The 18,799-nt window shown below is 37.9% G+C and overlaps 1 non-coding gene across 1 annotated transcript; it reads left to right on the forward strand.

Annotated features, from left to right (window-relative positions):
• Positions 1-1,687: 1,687 nt before the first annotated feature.
• LOC120100413 (small nucleolar RNA SNORA17) lies at positions 1,688-1,819 on the forward strand. Its single transcript, XR_005500172.1, has one exon. It is a non-coding gene; the product is annotated as a small nucleolar RNA SNORA17 (small nucleolar RNA).
• The last annotated feature ends 16,980 nt before the right edge of the window (positions 1,820-18,799 follow it).

Here is an 18,799-nt window from a genome sequence, read left to right on the forward strand (position 1 = left end):
CAATCAAGCGGATATAATTTAATTTAAACACCCAAGCTATCACATGTGGTTTAATACCCTGGCTTTAATGTTTATTTCTTAGATTCTGTTTACTCCTCAGTAGATGAAGCTAATACTTTTATTATAGCATTGAAAATGGTTTGATAGCTTCAGAAAATAAGATGGTTTAAGAAGACGAATGACAGTACCAAAATTGTTTTACAGGATGTTGCCAGCCTGCTTTTGCCCATTAATGGATGGGGAGGGGTGCTGCAAAATGGCATCTTCTTGAAATGATATGTTTACTGTATTCTTGAAGTCAGCAGCTATTGTTACCTCCCCAACATCCGCCAATCAATGTTCCAGCACAGATAGGGGATGGGATCTCAAGGAACCACCCATAACTGAAGAACTATTGGCAATAGCCACTGTGGGAAAAGAGGCATTCTTTAGAGCTGTGACCACAGGTAGGCTGTTGATTGTCTATTGGATGACCCATTTATGCACACAAATTCAGTAGTAATTGAACCCAGTGAGCTTAAAAAAGAAGCAAACATGATGCTGGCAAAGCAGTGTGTGGTGGAGTGTCCAAGAGCAGTTAAAGGAGAGAAATGGAGTGTGGATATATTATATTGAGTATGTGTGTGAAATTCTCCAAGGTTTTTTTAAAAATCTTTCATAAAAGTCCTAATAAAAATCAGATGAATTTTCATATCTGTTTCTCCACTAGGTCTGCAGGGGTGACTGATAGCTTCTTGTGACCTCTAGAAAACCATGTTGCAAATAAGAGTGCAGATCCAGTAATGTGTTATTCATAAAGAATATGAAAACAGATCGCTGTTTAAAATGCAGATTCTCTAGGCCTATCACATTCAACAGATTAGACTGATAGAATATGCTGTGTATTTGTCCTTTAGACAACCCTTCTCTGAGATAGAAAAGTTATTGTAGAGAATAAATGCTAATACTTTTTTCCTATATGCTTACATTTAAATGGTTGACACCCCCCAAAAAAAAGCTTTCAATGGAGTTCTTGAAACAATCTTCATTCCATCAAGGAAAGATCCCTCACTTCATTGTGGCTGCCTCAAAGGAGACTCAACAGAGCTCTTAAGGGAATGTGATTCACACTTCAAAGCGATACATCTAAGTGGAAAATCTTTGTGAATTATTTGTGTCTCTGGGTGTCACATGAACTGTAGTCTGAATAAGGTCAAGTTAGCTGATGAGGATCAAGAAGCAGGGATCTGGTTCTTGAAGTCTGAGTAACATCAGATACCTATGAAATGAGGGCAAAGACTTCAAAAAGTTCCTCATACAAGTGAGTCATTAGAGCTTGACATCTTTTGGACAGAACTTTTATTTTTTTGTAGTTTAGAAACAGATATGTTTTTCATCTGTTATATTATTATTATTAATATTATTATTATTATTATTATTATTGCTATTGTTATTTTTAATGGGAGTCTCACTTTGATGTCCAGGCTAGTCAGATTCTTTTGGGATCATTTGTTTCTCTCAGTCCAGTCTCCCAAGCAGCTGAAACTAAGGGCATGTGCCACCATGCTATGTCTCCTTACAGTCTTTTCAGTAGTGGTCACAGATTTGGCATTGCCACCTTTCTAGCACCCTTTACTTCAAATCACTTTTCCTCAATTTTATCGTAAGTAAATAGGTCAACAACAGGAGGTTGAAAGTACCCAAATGTCCTGTGCCTAGAGGCTTTGCTGGCATGACTGCTGTGTTGCATATGCATCAGTAGGTGGCAGAGAGGAGAAAGGCTATGTCTACACTCAGTGTTCTAACCTGTGAACATCTGAATGATTAGTAGCCTAACAGAGAAACAGGAACCCTGAGAAGACTACCAGAACAGCACCATGTAGTCATGGATGAGTTCCAAGGCTAAGAGCAAGTTGTAGACAAGAAGAGCCCCACTTGGGACGGTGGGCCCTGGAGTCAGAGATTGAGAAAGATAACCCTTGACCCTTGTAAGGGGGCAATTGGGCAGTCAGAGAAAGAAGCAAGCCTTAAAGTTCCACCAGAATGGCACTATGTGGCCTCAAGAGGAAACTAGCCTGAGATGACAACCAATCCAGTGCTGCACATGCCTGGTGAGGGCTGGGAGACCATACTGCAGATGACTCCTGCCTGTGGCATAAGGTAAAAGCAGGGCATAGCACTTTCAAGACCATTCCTGGAATGACCTAGATACTCAGAGACCCTGGGTGCCACTAAGAGGAGGAGAAATGAGAGAGAAAGAGAAACAGAATAATGTAAGCACAATAGAGACAAAACTCAGATCTCGCAAGGGTAGTGAGGAGTAGCTTGATGTGAGTAGCTAGTGATGCCAACTGGGACCATGGTGAGGGCCTGGCTTGTGCTACCACTGAAGGCTATGCCTGGGTCCATGGTCCTATAGCAACAGTGCTTTGTTACCACCAAACTCCAGGAGGATATCCTTGGTCTTGCCTGCTACCTGGGGACATACTAAGGTCTGAAGGCTGTGAAGAACTAGCTCCATCCCTCACCTAGAAGTCATGGGAGAGCCTGCCCTAAGGGGCATGAGAACTAAAAATCTGACTCCCATCCCTGGCCACCTGAAGTACTCAGGAGAGTGGGTCTGTATATTTCTGGTGTTGTGGGTGCTCTGACCCTGAGGATATAAGCATGGGAGAGCTGGCTCTACCACACTCCTTTCTTTTGTAGCAGTGTGGATAGAGATGCTCTTCTTCACTCTAGCCTCTTACCACCTACAGAAGGCAGGGGACCTGGCCCTGGGGTCATGAGAGCAGGAGAGCTATACCTGCCCCTCATCAGCTTGGGAGAGCAAAGTCTATGCCTCACCTGGGTAGTACATCAGAGCTGACTTTTGTGGTGGGGTTGATACGTCTGGGTGAGCTAGTCTTGAGGATATGAAAGTCTGAGAGCTGGTCCTGCCCCTTCTCTGCCTTGTACCTCCTTGCCTTTTACCATCTATGGCAGGCAGAAAAGCTGATACTGAGGTCATCAGAGAGGGAGAACTTCCCTGCCCCTTACCTGCTGCAGCATTCAGGAGAGTAGGCCATACTTCATTTGGGCAGTAAAGTACAGCTCTCTCTGGATGTGGGGGTGGTAGGGTTAGCTGTCCTGAGGGCATGAGTGGGAGAGATACAGCCCTGCCTTTTGTCTGTTGTGCAGCGATATCCAAAAGGAAGTGGTCCCCATCCCTCTTTTTGCCCTTACCATAGGCAGTTGGAAGAGGTGGCTCCTATGAGGTCATGAGGGCAAGAAAGCTGTCCCTGCCCCTCACCTGCTGCAGCATTTGGGAAAGCTGGCCCTGTATCTCACCTGTGTAGCAAAATAGAGCTGAGGGCAAGGGGCATGAGTGAGATAGCCCCAAGGGTGTGAGAGTGGGAAAGCTGACTCCACAATTTGTCTGCTGTGCTGCAGTATGGATGAGGGAGAGTTGCCCTCATTCCTCAACACTTAGAGTAGGCCCTGGAGAGCAGAGAGTTCACCCCAGGGTCATGAATGTAGAAGAACTGACCATGTCCATCACTAACTATAAGTCTCAGGAGAGCAGGCCTTGCACCTTACCTGAGCAGCAGGGTAAAGCTGGCCCTGGTCACCGGGGCTGTAGGTGAGCAGGCCCTGAAAACATGAAAGCAGTAGCACTAGTGGGCTCACAAGTTCAGATTCCTCTCAGGTCCACAGTCAGAGTTTGAATTGGTCCACCATAACATCTATCCTATTAATGAATGCTGGGGTACATAAAGGGCCCATCCTACAAATCTAAAACTACAGGATTTCCACAACACAGGGCATCAACAGGGTTTCTGAGAGAAGTCTAGGTAACATTTCAGTATCGATGGTAGAGCTAAAGTCAGAGGCCTTGAACCAGATCAATGAATCATTGCACCGAACATCTGCAAGCAAAGGAGTGTGAACAGAAGGGTATACTGGGGGACACACTGTGATGCATTACAGCTTCCACAACAAGATATTTTTCTCTGTTTGGGGGAGGTGTTGGAAGGGTAGAGGGGCATGGACAAGAGGAGAGGGAGATGAGTACGATTGGGCTATATGATGTGAAGTTCACAAAAAAAAAAAACAATAAAAAGTTAAAAAGAGAAAAAAAAATATCAAGGCTGAGTCTAATTCCAACGACATGACTGAACTTTCTCCTTCTAGAACAAAGAAAGCAGAAGTCCCTTTTGTTTTTAATTTTGGGTTAAAGTGAATGAGAACCCATTTCTGATTGGATTCTGCAGTAAAGAGTAAGAGAAATATAGGATTGACTGATAACTGTGGCCTTGGGAAATGTTGTGAAGGAGAGGTTGATTCACCTCTGAAAGCTGAAGGCCTTGGTTAAGCACTAAACAAGGAGACTCAACCCCAGCTTTTAGAACCATAGACTTTCAATGTATCATACACCCAAAGAGTGTGGATAACCAGCAAAGGTACACAGCATTCCTTTCCTTGCTTGATTTTTAATGCCTGGGAAGTACCACTTCATAACTTTTCCTACCACTCCCCTGTCCTGCCAGAATTCTTGCATCATGCAGGAAATCTGAAAGGAAACTATACCAAATGTCTTCCAAGTAGTTTGATGTTGGATTTCTCACCAATATGGGTGGGTGAGGTGTCTTTAGAAATCTCAAACAAAACTGAGAATTTGTAACAAATGTGGTGCTGCTGGCACTTGAATTATTGAGAAACTTGGACTTATGATTCATCCAGCACCCTTGCTCGTGTTAAACTGGGGTTGCTGGCAGACTCCTACATTTGATTTCTGTTAGAACAGAGTGTGCTTGCAAGGCAAGGATGTAGTATATTCTGAATTAGCACTGGTCTGATAAAATGAGTTGCTGCAATTTTTCCAGTCACATGAGAACAGAGAGGATCTGTGATTGCTATTCAGATTTGCCCCCACTCCCTTCTAATGTGCTGGAACCAGATTTGAATCACAAAGATGAATGTTTCATCACTCTTACCACTCTGATGGAGTGAACTAGAGTTATGTCCAGTCATTATCAATATTTCGGGAGTGTGAAATGTTTTATTTACCACAAGACAACATAAGTTGGCTTATTCATCACACTACTCTGTGACACTGTTTTTCAGTACACATTTCTCATCTACAAGTATATTCTAGGATATCAGACACCAGAATGGCAGCAATGTCGAGTCAATGTATCAAGAAGCATTTTTTAATTAAGAGATGTGGCAATTAAAGAATTAACATACACCTTCCTTTTTTGTGGTGAGAGAGAGATGAGTAACGTGGTGGCATTGTTTACATTGTCTTTGAGTTTCCTATTCATGCTGAGAGTCCTACTTGCCCTTAATCTTAACTATTTTGATTGATATTTTAGACGTTTTCTGTGAACAACTCCCAAATATGTGATTTGTTCACATACAGTACCTCAGATATTTCTTCAGGAGGACATCAACTGAACATGTCTCCTTAAGGTTGGACAGGCATGCAATAAATACTTATTGGGTTATGAGGATGTGAGATTAAAAATGATCTATTGTAGCAACAAAGCAATGTCAAATTATCACACAAAAGTAAAATCCCATGGGTCTTTCTAAGTAATGGACTTTCACAGCTTTGGTGATCTTATTCTCCACAACTGGAAGCTTTGCTAATCTCTCCAGCAAAACAAGAGCGGCCCCTTCTTTTAGGCAGTGTAATACAGGTTAAGTGCACAGAATTGAGATAGAAAACTAAAATATAAGTTTGTGAATTTGTGATAAGAAACAATGACCACAGAGACTGAAATACTCAATCTTCATGTGACATCTTCATATGTTGTTAGAAGGTGGCATAACATGATTCCAAATAACAGAAAAGATGTGTGAATAACATGCACTCCAAATAAAGGATTAAGCATCCAGAGTCTAAGGGCACTGGACTCAGCCTGATCCCTACTCTGAGTGTACTAAAACTCCTTCATGCAAAATTCTTCTCTAGTCATTCCACACTGACATTCCTCCTTGAACAATACTTGTAAATTTTTGGCTAAATTTGAATACCCACAGGAAAATGTAATCATGAGAAATGCCTCTGACATTCTCAACCCCTGTTAGTCTCCCATTCTTTCTGTAAATGTTAACTAATTCAATCCAATGCAAACCAACTCTGCTGGACTGTAAATTATTCAGAAATGTGCTATGATTTTTGCATATGCCAGATTGTTTTCACTTCCAAGAGTCAAACTCATTTCCCCAATGTTTAGTTCAGAGAGGGCTAATGCACTGCAAATACTAATCTTAGTTACCAACCCATGCTCTGCCACTTTCATAGATCTCTCAGGTGAATGGCTGCCTCTGATTCACAGGAAAACAGCTTCTCTTTGAATTTTAAGCTTGGCTTTATTTGTGTTTCTAAATTCTGTTCTTTTTATTTTGCTATTCTGTTGCTCAAAGACTGTAGCATCAATTCTTTCCCTTAGACCTGATTTGAAGAAAGGCTTTTACGCCTAGAACAAAGTGTGACAACTCCTAAAAATTCTATCTAGCTTCTTAAAGCATACAATTTCTAAAAGTTCCTGGCCTGGCCAAATGTCAAAATTAAGACTATTTTTTAAGTAAAAGTAATTCTGACAAAAAATTATTGCTCTTGGGGTTGGGTTTTCAGGAACATGAAACCACGTGTGAGTTATCTTGATTTCCTGTTTTTCACTTCACTGACTCTAGAATCATGATATAACTCACCATGTCTCCTCACTCATGCACATTGTAGCTGCTATCAATGGTCCAAGAGGAATGAAGGTAACTTTCTAAAGACTGTAAAGCATCTAATTACCTGTACGGACCCTGCTCAGGAGCAACTACAAACAATACAGTAATTAACTGATGTTGGCTATGAATAGAAATCATGTGGATGAATTTTATTATGAAGGAATAAAAACAAGCTTACTAACCTGATGTGTAGTTTATCTAGCACATGTGTGGTATTTGTTTGATTATCTAGAATGTTCTTTTTATATATCTTCCTTGTTATTTCTATTTTCTGCTTCTACTCAGCCCAGTTAAAAATGCTGATTTTTCCCACTATGAAATCAAGCACAAGACTCTCTAAGAAAGTTGTTGAAAATGCACGTAGATTTGTTCCAAAAACCAGTTTAATCCTATCACTCAGATGCAGAGAACCCTGGATCTTTGTGAGTTTGTGACCAGCATGGTCTACATATTAAGTTCCAGGACAGCCACGGCTATATAGAGAGACTCTAGGTTAAAACCAAAACAAAAGAATAACAACAATAAAAAACCTATTTTCTAATAATTGAAAAATATTTCTGTCAATGTCGTCATGCAACCTGCTTTTTTTTTGGTGTGCACACAGAGCAGAAGCTAGTTTTTGCTTGTTGCTTTAAACAATATCATCCTACCTAATCTTTGGGAACCCCACTTATTATGCAATCTCCCTTTCTTAGAAGAGAGGAATTATAATAGATCAGGAGGAGAGAGCCAGATAAAGAAAGATAAGCAACACTCCCAGAAATGTAAACAGAGGGGATGAGGCAGAGCCAAGCAATACAGTTAATTCTACTGGGAGATGTCGGAAAGCATGTGTTGATGAGGTCAGTAGGACCAGTCAATATGGAACTGAATCAGCACATTGAGAGATCCAAACAGCAGTTAGATGACCAAAGGGAAGAATTTATTTTTATCGTCATCATTGTCGTCGTCGTCATCATGTTTCAGGGTAAAATCACCCTGAATATTTTTTTATTGGATAGTTTATGTATTTACATTCCAAATGTTATCCCCTTTCCCAGTCCCCCCTCTCCCATTCCTTCTCCTCCCGCTTCTGTGAAGAAGCACCCACCCACCTACTCCCACCCTGGCATTCCTCTACACTGAAGAAAAGAGCCTTCACAAGACCAAAGGCTTCTTCTCCTATTGATGCCTGATAGTGTCATACTCTGCTACATATGCCGCTGGAGCCATGGGTCCTCCCATATGTACTTTTTGGTTTGGTGGTTTAATCCCTGGGAGCTCTGTTAAACAGCTACTTTACCATACAGAACAATCCCTAGCTCATCACTGGAGCTCAGTTATATCTATTGAGTATATTGAAGAACAAAGGACAGCTATGTAGAAAATGGGAAGCAATATAATTATGTAAAGACAAGGAAAACCATTAGAAAGAAAACTTGTTGAATAAGTTTCTAGAAACACGAATAATAGAGATATAATGGGTTATACAAAATTTAAAATTTAAGTAAAGTTCTCTCATCAGATTCCTACCATGTCAGAAGGATAGGCTACTTTCTCTTGGTGGTCCATACTACTCTGCTTAAGTCTCTCATAGAATGGGAGTGTTTGTTTTAATTGATTACACAGATTGATTAACCTGCAAATAAAAGAGTACCTTTAATGGAGGTAGGCATGAGATCAGTACCTGTGCTCCATGTATTCAATCTAGTGAATTTCTGGAGTGCCCAGTCACCTATTAAGGATACTTATACACAATCAAACATTTAAAATTCAAGCCAACTAAGATTTACTCTTTGTTTAATAAAAGACTTTAAAATTGATTTTAAAAATCTTTCAAACCAGAAGGTTATTTTATCCTTTTGAGAATTTTAAATCTAGTTAATGAAAGAGCAGTGAACAAAGCACAAGGACACAAGTACCAGATGCAGCTGGTAATGCACAATGTTATTCTAAAGACTTGAAATTCTACAACTGATATAAGAAAATGTCCAATATTACTAATAATCAAGAGAATCCAAATTAAAACAGGTTTCAATAGTCACATATGAAGTCATATCCATTAGAATGGTCACTGTCAAAACAACAAAAATTCACAAGTGCAGATGACAATATAGAAAAGATAAGGCATTTGCCTATTGTGACCCAGCTATAATACTCCTGGGAATGTAACCAAAGGGAATGAAGTCACTATATCAACGAGATTCCTGTTCTCTTATACTAATTTCACTGCAAATTACAATGCAACCATCAGTAGACAAGTAGGCTAACGAAGGTGCAGTATGTTATAGGTCCATGATATTATAGTACTCCTCCATCAGAGATAAGAAAAGCCTGTTATTTGTAACAGAATCTGTACTGATTAGTTTTATGTCAAGTTGATGCAAATTAGAGTTCTTTGAGAAGAGAGAATCTCAGTTGAGAAAATGTCTCTACCACATTGACTTTTGGATGAGCTTATGGTTTACTTTCTTGATTGATGTTGAAGGGCCCAGATCATGGTGGAAGGTACTATCCCTGGGCTGGCCATCTTGGGTGTTATAAGGAAGCAAGCTGAGCAAGGCTTCTACATCAACTCCTACCCCTACATTTCTGTCCTGTTTCAGTTCTTTTCCTAACATCCCTCTGTGATGGATTGTGATGTGGAACTGTATACTGAAATAAACACTTTCCCCACAAACTTTCTTGTAGTCATGGATTTTATCATAGCAATGAAAACACTTAACGATGATACCATCAATGAACATAGAAGATACTACAATCAGGTAACTATGAGAGGCATAGAAAGACAGCTATTATATGAATTCATTTCAATATGGAATCTAACAAGGTGGAATTTAGAGAAATAGAAAGCAAACTATTGTTTGCAATGTCTTGAGTGATTAGAGATTAGAGATTGGAGGGTGTTATCCTAAGTATATTATAATTATAGTTCAGTAGGAATATTTTAAAATTTCCAAGATAGGCAAATATTTAGAGACATAAAAGCAGTTAACCTACTGTTGGGGGTATGTATAGAAGGTAAGAAGATGGGAAGATTGAAGGGAGAAATAGAAGATAAATACTACTATGAAAACATTCTAATTCTACTGATGATGATGAATAAAATAAAATTCATTGAATTATTTAAAATATTTAAATTGGTAAATTGTATGAAATGTAAATTGTAACTAAGTAAAGCTATCTTAATAAAGTAGATATGTGACTATGTAGTGTGCGTGTGTGTGTGTGAGAGAGAGAGAGAGAGAGAGAGAGAGAGAGAGAGAGAGAGAGAGGAGAGGAGAGAGAGAAATGGAAGGTTTCAGGGCCAAGATAATATGAATGGAGAAAGAAAAGAAAAAAAAACACATATCAAACCTATCAGGGGTTGGGGAGTAGAAAAAAAGGCTGCTCACTTTTTCAAGATTCAAGATATTTTTAACTTTTACAGTGTCCTTAAGTTTCTCCTTTAAAGTCCTAAATTATGACTACATTTAATAGGCAAGAGAAAGAAGCTTAACAATGAACACATAGATGGATCAATACCCACATTGCCTAGACTCTCCTATAGTATTTATATATTGCAGTAATAGGTTTGTATATAATTTTGTCTTATTCATAGCTAATATTAAAAAATAAAAAGTAAAAAAGTGTTCCATAAATCACAATTATGAAAAGTTTATCAATCTGTTTAAAACTAAGAATTAAAAAAAATTACAGATGTCTTAGAGGAAATTGGTGGCACCAGCTTCTTACTAACTTTTCTAATCTATAACAGTACCAGTTCTTCTCTGAGCTTTGAGAGTAATCGTCTACCTGGATAGATGTTATGGTGGTATAATATCAGTAATAACTTCCAGCTAACACCCTCCTCTTAACTTGAAACTATTGAATCAGAAGTTGTTAGATCAGATTTAGGATATATTTGAGATGAATGACATCCATGTCAGTGTATCATCAGTCTCTTGTGAGATTGTCTACTACTTCACTAGGTAGGAAGTGTCCTTCTTCAGCCTGGTCATAACAGAGTCTGAGATTTTTCTCTCATTGGTTTATTATATTTAGACCCTCTTATCAAAAACAATAACACAGTTATTATTGCTTGAGATGCTGGCTTTTGCTTAGTAAGGTGAATTCTATTGTTGTTTGAGACTAAAGGATGAATCTTCCTCCCTAAAATGAGTTGATAGTTTCGCCACGTTATTTTAGGTTATCCCAAATGTAAACATGTTTGAGATGATTTCTCCTTTCCTATCTCTCTAAGAGATATAATCATACACATCATATATACCCAAAGACACATTCCATGTACTTGTAATATTTATATACTTTGGAAGGGAATGGTATGGATTTATATCACACTTTCCATGTTTTTGCTATATAAATGTCCACAATAAGTAAATATTTCATAATTGTCTATATTTTAATGATATTATATTCTCTAATGCTTTAACAATACAGAACGTCACTAACAAAGACTGAAAGCATTGATTTCCTTAGAATATCTCTCTTCTGTATGCTGTGAGAAGTTTTCTTTTCTTTCCTTTTAAAAAATGCTGAGTGAGTTTTCACATTCAATTGAAAAAAAGAAGACTCTAAATGACACTGTAGCCTTATTGCAGCCTTGATTCTTATGACCTTTTGAACTCTACAGTCCTAGACACTTCCCTCCTGTCCACTCTCTGGCATCAGTAAAGTTAAATCAAGTCATTGTTCATTTCTTTTGCCATTTCATCCAGAAAGATGTAACAGATTATGAATAAGTTCACAGTAGACTTCCTTAATGAAGATTCTGGAAGTCTAATTCATCCGTATCTGTGAGTAGTTCAATCCAAATATAAACTGGTAAACATTACACATAAATACGTTAACTAACTCAAACATTTTCCAAGAGCAGGTCAACCTCTTCAGCTGTGGGAACTAAGAGATCACTTTGCTTTTAGCATTTCTTTATGTGTAAATGTAATCTGAAGGGTTGAGGATGCATACATGTACCACATAATATACACTTTTCACACCATTGCATGATGTCATGTTTTATTTCTTCTATACAATTCTACAACAAAGACATTGCAGAGTGGGACTCTGTAGAAAATGCCCAGGATAACAGAGAGTTAGAGAAGCTTCCTGTGTTAATTTGTCATGATCATTCATCCTTCAGCCTCCTCCTCTCATATTTCCATACATCTCTGTGCACAGGCACCGTAGAAGCAGAGGGTACCCTTCCTCATCCTCACAGCCTTCTTTTTAGAAGCAGCTTGGAGAGGAAACTTGTCCTGACCACAGACTCTGTTAGCAGAAAAATTACAGACAGACTTGACCACAAAGTTGATGTGCCCAAAGCTATACCAGACAAGTAACATGAGACCTCTTTGATGTTCCAGGAAGAGGAAACTTAGACACTTTTATTTTCATTGTTGGCATGACGATACCCACTTCCTCTAGATCAGAGTATGGGGACTCCACATTGTAAGCTGATTAAAGCTCTTCCAGCAAGCTTTGTCATGCCACAGAAAAGACTGGTCAGGGATTGTTACTTCTTTTATCTAAGTTGTCCATTTTCTCATTACATAACCCCAGAGAATGGGGAGAAGGTTACTGCCTCAGATTCAAAGACTTGGGACAACCAAGCCTTTCGGCATTGATTTTTGTTTGTCAAGGTGTCAGTGTCTGATCTTGAGTAGCTTGGTTCTACTCTACTGTGACGATGAACAGGTTTGGTTGTCAGTGTCCTTTGTTCTTCCAGCAGTAGCCTCCTATGAATGTGAAGGATTAATATTGGAGCTTAATAGCCTAAGGTTTAACTGGGTTCCACCTAGTGGCCTGGCCCTCACATTGCGGCTGTAAATTCTGTAGGACTTTCAGAGACATGTCCTGGATGCTACTGTAATCACTAGGATAGAGAAAAATAAAAGTAATAAAAAGGAAGCAGGACAAATATCTTTGCTGAGGCCAATGGCATTAAAAACCTCAAATTTAGACTATTTTCTCTAATTGAGGTAATGTGCGCAACTATGGCGGCTGGCTGAATTTTAAGCAGTAACTAGTTAAATACAAACATTAAAAACAGGCTTAAACTTGTTACCATGTGTCAGAATTTATTAATTTAGAAAAAGTGAAATTTGAGTCTTAAATTATGGAATCAGACAAGTCTACTCTTTTTTTTTTCTGAAAAATTCCATGTTTAAAGAAATATCAGTGTTTTTATCTAGCCAAGTGCTGGGTACGGCACTGTGTTCCCTAAGGGCAAAATTCTTAGATAAAACAGGAAAATCATTGGGGGGGGGGGAACACCCACAGCAATGATCTTATTTTCACTGGTACCTTCTCTGGGGTTACTAAGGAAAGCACTTGGGATAGAAAAATGCAGGAGGTTGCTTTCTATTATGCCCAAGAGACTGATAACAGTAGAGGAGCAGGTGTTTATAAGCACAGTTAGAACGCTGTATGTAAATAAGTGAGCTATAATCAAGAACTTACAAATGTGACTGCCGTGGTAATACAATGGAGAGGTCTGTTTATTGGGGCGGGTAAGCCATTTTTCATAGAGCAGAAATCCCAGAAGAATAAAATAGAAGGAAATCATTCACAGAGTACTCGCTTTAAGAATCCCTCGGTCCTCTAATAGGATATAGGTGAGCTCTGCACAGAAATTCAAAAGCAAAAAACAGCACATGTCAAGCAGAAAATGATTCAAACAGTCCTGGTGTCAAAAGCTAGGTGTTGAGAAGCAGGGAAGGTACATTCATCTTTTTCATATTCTGCTTTTTATTTCCGTGAACAAAGCTGTGATTGTATGCATTTCTTTTTGAAGGCACTAAAATTGGCCCAGTCACAACTTCGGTGTATGTCTGAAGCCAGAACTGAACGACTGTAGAGGATGTGGACGTTTCCAGCTACATGTCTTACTACCAGTCCTGGCTCTCGCTTCACTAGATAGTAACCATGGGTGGCTTCCTAGCTCTTTCAGATTTATTTTTTTTAATTAAGTTGGAAAGTTGTAATAATATTTATTATATACTTCTGTTATGAGATTAAAGGTTAGCTCAAATAATATTGGAACTAAAAGTAGTGGTATTATTTTTTAGATTTTTAGAGAAACTAAGATGAATGGTAAAAGTGAAATTATAATGATTTTATTAGATTATAAAATGATGAAATGGGCAGGTCATCTTAATTATGATTTATTAAAACATGCTCTAAATATCATATAAGTTTAATGTCTGGAGGTGATATCCTTCCAATAAAGGAAACTTCAAGGACAGGTGACTGTAGCATGAAAATATTGAAAAAGTCACACCAAACTTGACTATACTCTTTGAAAGAACAGAAAAAATGTCATTCATCTATCTATCTATCTATCTATCTATCTATCTATCTATCTATCTATCTATCTATCTGTCTATCCCCTAAGTTTGATTTTCAATACCAAAAATTAATAATAACAACAACAACAACAACAATTTGATAGTTGCAGATCAAAAATATGATGATGCCCATTTTTCATTTGCATTATTAATCTTTACAAAATTAACAGAAACAAACTTTTTACTGTTTTAAATAACTACCTACAAGTTGCTTCCTGTACAGTTGATATATTGTGATAAATTCTTTGGCCTTTTTTCACATGTTTAGAAACAAAAGAGAATGCCAATATCTTCTCTTCTACTTAAAAATGAGCTTTTGATTGGAATTCTTGTTATTTCAGTATTGGGAAGGAGGGGACAACTAATTATTTGTCACAGGAAGTGAAGAATTAAATGATTTTCCAAGAAAACAAAAAATGTTACAAACAAATTGTATTTTATCTACAAGCAAAAATTAACTAGAAAATGTGTGAATAATTTTATACATAATGAATAATGTCCAAGGCATCCCCTTTATTAACTATATGACATTATTGAAAGATTTAGCTAAAGCCCAGATCAAAGGCAAAAATTTTCAGGATTACTCATAAAATGTCAGCACTAATTGTATATCAACTCAAGTATGAATGAGACATCTCATTGATCACTCTTCATAGGATAGAGGTCAGGAAACATTCTTATGAAAACTTCCATTGACTTCAAAGCTTTGATCATGTCTAACAGGAAAAGTTGTGGGATGTCTTGTGAATGGCTGGAGCCTGAGAACAACTAAAGCAGACACAATCTTCAAACTACAGATGTGGGAGGTTGTGCAATTGAGGAAGGTTAGTGAGATAAAAAGATTTATATGTGTTCATTTATCATAAGAATCTAAAAAGGAATGGGTCACATGATCTGATTTTTCAGCTGTTACACATTATTTTAATAATACTTTCTATATTTTAATTTTATGCTAATATACATTTCATTATCACTTCTTGAATATTAAAAGTCATTACAGTCATTACTTTGCCTTAGTTTAATATGAAACTCAGATGACCTAATAAGAAACATCAGGGCAATGTTATTCAAAGCATCAAGGAATTTTCTGTGTCTATTGCTAGGTTTGCAAATTTATAGAGTGACTAGATATCAGATTGTGCGGACAAATTTTGCTTGATAATATATATTAGATTATATTTTTACCTGTCTCAAAGCAAAGAAAATAAGATTAAAATGCCCTATAGACAGTTAAGAATTAAGAATTAATAACTAAGTTTTGAAGTCAAACTCACACAACCATTGGAACACGGTACCACAATACTTAAACTTGACATACGTGATGCACAGAACAGTCTCTGACATACCAGTACTAGTTAATGAATTTGACTGCGATTGTTGTAATTATGTGACTATAACTGAGTCTCAGAAGGAGTTCCCTTCATCCCTCCCTCCCCACCCTGGAATCTCTGCACTAGAGCCCAACTGTCTTTTGTAGTAAGGATTGGTTTTTCTTGCCAGCCCACAGAGATAGCTCTTGCTATGCTCAGTGGTTTCCAAACCAAAAGAGAATTACATGAATATGGGAAAAAGATATGTAGGGTGAGGTAAAGGGGTAACCTAGTTGTAAGAGGGCTTAAAGAGCGTGGGGATGGGACTAATCAATCCACTGTGTATATGTGTGGAATTGTCAAATACTTAATTTTTTTAGTTGGAAAAGGTGTAAAAATAATGTAACACACAATAGGTAATTTGCTGATAGATCCTTTCAAGGGGTGTGACACGGAAAACTGATGCTTCACAAAGGGCACTTTGGCTAACATTGGACATTCTGTAGAGTAGGTGACTCTAAACTTGAAACCTGTGCATTTTCTTTACAACAACAACAACAACAACAACGACAACAACAACAACAACAACAACAAAAGGTAGTGACTGATTCTTAGAAATGTGGCTCCAAAATTCGTGTATCTTTGTAGTCTATTTCTCAGATACAGCCTTAATTTAACAAAAAAATCTTTGGGAAAGGTCCTGGAAAAAAAAAAGATAAATAATTTGAAAGGTCCTAAAAGAATGAAAAACTGCTAGAAATTGCTCTAGTTCTTTACTTCTGTTGGATTACATTTGGATAGATAGTGGATTAAAGGTGGTTTTTGTTGGTTTCTTTATTTAGCTAGTGTTTTTCCATTTGTTAGTTTATTTGTTTGTATGTATGTTTGCCTGTCCTTTGGTGATTGTTTAAGCTGAATAGATATAATTGAACTTTAAAATTGTTGCTGAGGGGAACACCCATAAGGAAGGGGACGGGGGAGGGGGATGTTTGCCCGGAAACCGGGAAAGGGAATAACACTCGAAATGTATATAAGAAATACTCAAGTTAATAAAAAAAAATTGTTGCTGAATTAATTCATCTTTTGGAAAACTACAATTATAAGGTTGATTTTTTAAATATTAGATACAGATGTTAATATAAATAAATATAAAATATTTCACATTAAAAATAGGAATAAGACTGGGTTTGGTCCCCAGCTCTGGAAAAATAAAAATAGGAATAAGAATATAAATTCTCTGGTACTGATTAGGGTTATTAGTCAGATTGGGATATTAGTATTGTAGAAATGGGGAAAATAAATCATAGAATTTACCTCTACTTACATGCAGGTAAGCATTTTGGTTTTTTCACTTTTTTTTTTACCTTGAATGAAGAATTTGTTTTTATTTTTTTCTTTTAATGGATGTTTTTTATTTGCATTTTTATTTGCATTTTAAATGTTATCCTCTTTCCCAGTTTCCCCTTGAGAAACTCACTATCACATCTCCCCCCACCCCTTGTTTTCTATGAGGGTGCTCCCTCACCCTTCCATCTACTCCCTCCCACCTCCCAGCCCTGACATTCCCCTACACTGGGGCATCAAGCCTTCATAGGACCAAGGACCTCTCCTCCCACTAATGCCTGACAAGGGCATTCTCTGCTACATATGCAGATAGAGACATAGGTCCATCCCTGTGTAGTCTTGGGATGGTGGTTTAATCCCTGAGAGCATTGGGAAGTCTGGTTGGTTGATATTGTTGTTCTTCCAATGGAGTTACAAACCCCTTAAGCTACTTCCGTCCTTTCTCTAACCCCTCCATTGGGAATTCCGTTCTCAGTTCAATGGTTGGCTGAAAGCAACCCTCTCTGTGCATTTGTCAGGCTCTGGGAAAGCCTCTCAGGAGCCAGCTATATCAGACTCCTGTAAGCATTCACTTCTTGGCATCTGCAATATTGTCTGGGTTTGGTGTGTGTATTTGGGATGGATCCCCTAGATGAGATAGTTTCTGCATGGCCTTTCCTTCAGTCTCTGCTCCACCCTTTGTCTTCATATTTCCTCCTGTGAGTATTTTTGTTCCTCCTTCTAAGAAGGTCTTAAACATTCACACTTGGGTCTTCCTTCTTCTTGAGCTTCATGTTGTTTGTGAATTATATCTTGGGTATTCTATGTTTTTGGGCCAATATTTACTTTTCAGTGAGTGCATATCATGTGTGTTCTCTTGTGTTACCTCAGTCAGGATGATACTTTCTAGTTCCATCCATTTGCCTAAGAATTTCATGAAGTCATTGTGTTAAATAGCTGAGTAGTATTTCATTGTACAAATGTACCACATTTTCTCTGCCCATTCCTCTGTTGGAGGACATCTGTGCTCTTTCCAGCTTTTGGCTATTATAACTAAGTCTGCTATGAATATAGTAGATCATGTGTACTTATTATATGATGGAACATCTATCAGGTATATGCCCAGGAGTGGTATAGCTGTATCCTCAAGTAGCACTATGCAATCCCACCAACAATGGGGGAGTGTTACTCTTTTTCCACATCCTTGCCATCATCTACTGTCACCTGAGTTATTGATCTTAGTCATTGTGACTGGTGTGAGGTGGAATCTCAGGGTTATTTTGATTTACATTTCCCTAATGACTAAGGATGTTGAACATTTCTATAGGTGCTTCTTGACCATTCGATATTTCTGAGTTGAGAATTCTTTGTTTAGCTCTGTACCCATTTTTAAAAAAGGGTTATTTGATTCTCTGGAGTCTAACTTCTTGAATTCTTTGTAAATATTGGATATTAGCCCTCTATTGGAAGTAAGATTGGTAAAGATCTTTTCCTAGTCTGTTGGTTGCCATTTTGTCCTATTGACAGTATCCTTTGACTTACGGAAGCTTTGCGATTTCATGAGGTCCAACTGGTCCATTATTGATCTTAGAGGAGAAACTATTGGTGTTATGTTCAGGAAATTTTCCCTTGTGCCCATGTGTTTAATGCTCTTCCCCAGTTTCTCTCCTATTCGTTTTAGTATATCTGGTTTTATGTGGAGGTCCAAAATCCACTTGGACTTGAACTTTGTACAGGGCAATAAGAATGAAGCAATTTGCATTTTTCTACCTGCTAACCACCAGTTGAAACAGCATCATTTTTTCAAAATGCTGTCTTTTTTTCCACTGGATGGTTTTAGCAACTTTGTCAAAGATCAAGTGCCCATAGGTATGTGGGTTATTTCTGAGACTTCAATTCTATTCCATTGATCTACCTGTCTGTTTCTATGCCAATACCATCCAGTTTTTATCACTATTGCTCTATAATACAGCTTGAGGTTAGGGATGGTGATTCCTCCAGAAGTTCTTTTATTGTTGAGAACAGTTTCTGGTATCCCTGACTTTTTTAGTATTCCAAATAAATTTGCAAATTTCTCTTTCTAAGTCTGTGAAGAATTGATTTGGGATTTTGATGAAGATTGCATTAAATCTATTG

The sequence above is a fragment of the Rattus norvegicus genome, chromosome 1 (genome assembly GCF_036323735.1).
Source record: "Rattus norvegicus strain BN/NHsdMcwi chromosome 1, GRCr8, whole genome shotgun sequence".
Taxonomy (NCBI): domain Eukaryota; kingdom Metazoa; phylum Chordata; class Mammalia; order Rodentia; family Muridae; genus Rattus; species Rattus norvegicus.